This window comes from Apodemus sylvaticus, chromosome 7 (assembly GCF_947179515.1).
Source record: "Apodemus sylvaticus chromosome 7, mApoSyl1.1, whole genome shotgun sequence".
Classification (NCBI taxonomy): Eukaryota; Metazoa; Chordata; class Mammalia; order Rodentia; family Muridae; genus Apodemus; species Apodemus sylvaticus.
The window spans coordinates 67,014,217-67,016,437 of record NC_067478.1 but is presented as its reverse complement, the minus strand read 5'-3'; positions in this window follow the sequence as shown (position 1 = coordinate 67,016,437).

Below are 2,221 nucleotides of genomic sequence, written 5' to 3'. Positions count from 1 at the left end.
TAATTCATTAGCATGTCATAATTCATGACAGTCTTGCAGATCAATACCATAGACACCCATCTCTGCTCTCGGGGAGTTCAGAGCCTAGCTGAATGATAAAAACACTACATGGAGGGCTGGAGAGACAGATCTGTGGTTAAGGGCACTCGGTGCTCTTAAAGAGGACCCGAGATTAGTTCGTAGGATCCACGCCAGACAGCCCACACCACCCGGAACTCCAATTTAAGTGATCCAAATGCACATGGTACATGTTCTGATCCTCAGGCGCACACACATAATATCAGTAGTTAGCTAGCTAGCTAGCTAGATCTTTAAACACGTAGAACAGAAAGACAGAGATGGAGATCAGAGCAGGGGGAAGAGAAATGAGTGGGGGCTGACAGAGACCGCACAGGGAAGAATTCCGATAGCACTGGGTTCAACTCACAGTGTCATATTGGGGAAGTGAAGACCCTGAGTCCAAGGTCACATGGTCACGGTTCATAAGTAGCAGAGTTGAATGTGGACCCAGGTCCCTTGGGACCAGGTGTTACTTTAGACTTCCTGTACAACCCCCCCCCCCCAAAATGCAGAGCCTGGGAACTGCAGGGTGCCATGGAGTGGGGGAAAGGGACTGGGCCAGGGAGCAGCGATGGAGGAGGCCCCAGCACTGAAATTAGTGGGGCAAGCTGCCAGGACAGTGGCAGGATCTGCAGGGAGGGAGTGGCTCGGAGCAGGAAAGCCAGGCTGACAACTGCAGGTGTAGACGCGTGTTAAGCCCTACCTGCCTCTGGAAGGCCTCTCTGAACTCCCTGCAGGCCCTGCAGAACTCATAGTATGGGCACGCACCCCCACTCCCAGCAGCCAAGGAAAACAGAGACACCCAATGCCCACCCAGAGTCCTGCCCAGTGCGGGCCTGTCAGGAGAAGCAGGCTCCTAATTTCAATGCATATGGTCCTTGGGAGAACAGGAGTGCCAGCTGTCCTTGGAGAGACGTGGTCCCCTACATGCCCAACAACTGCAGGCTACCTGCCAAGAAGATGGCAGGCAATATGGCCAGGCAGGGTGAGCCCTATTAATCAGGTCTTGGCCGGATGCTTCTCTTCTCTGAGCCCTGGTGTCTACACCCGCGAAGCAGCAGGAGACCTCTTCCTTCCAGGTTATGGTGTGGCTGCAGATCGCATCTGGAAGCACTGTGAGAGCAGGGGCGGTAGCTTTCCTCCACCAGCCTCAACCCCGGTTCATGGAGGTGGCATGTGGGCCTGGGTGAGCAGAACTCACGCTGCAGGGATCTGCAGCCGTCAGGGGTGGCCCAGAGATGGTGGGGAGGATGGGGGTCTGTCTCCCTCTGACATGCCTGCAAATTAACTCAAAGGAACCAGTCCACTCCACATGACCTGGGATCCACCATCTTGCCTTTCCTCAGGCTTTTGATGTCTCCTCCTGGACTACTCCCACATGGGGCCCACCTTCAGGAGATTGGCTAGCTTCTCTAGACTGGGCCCAGACCGAGACTCCTCTCTGTGTCTGTTCAAAATGCCTTGAATGGGCTATTGAGAGGCCTCAACAGGTAAAGGAGCTGGCTGGGCAAGCTGCTGTTCGTTCTCAGGAGGGAACTGACTCCCGAGAGCTGTCGGATCCTTGCCTGCCTCTGCACACACACACACACACACACACACACACACGCCACACACACACACACACACACACGCACACACAGCACACACACATACATGACACACACATGCACGCACATGTACACACACACACGCCACACACACACCACACACACACACACACACACACACACACACACACACACGAGCGCGCGCCACACACATACACACACACACACACACGGCACACACACACATACATGACACACAAGCATGCACATGCACACACACACACACACACACACGCCACACACACACACACACACGCCACACACACACACACACACGGCACACACACATACATGACACACACATGCACGCACATGCACACACACATGCCACACACACACACCACACACCACACACACACACACACACACAAACACACGCACACGCATAGACAACAAACATGAAAATCAAGGAAAAGGCTTTGCCCAAGTCTGGGTGGTGACACATACCTGTAATCCCAATGCTCAAGGGATGAAGCAGGGAGACCCTGTCTCAGAAAGGGTGGAAGGGAGGTGGGGAGGGAGGGAGGAAAGGAGAGAGGGAGGGAGTGAGGGAG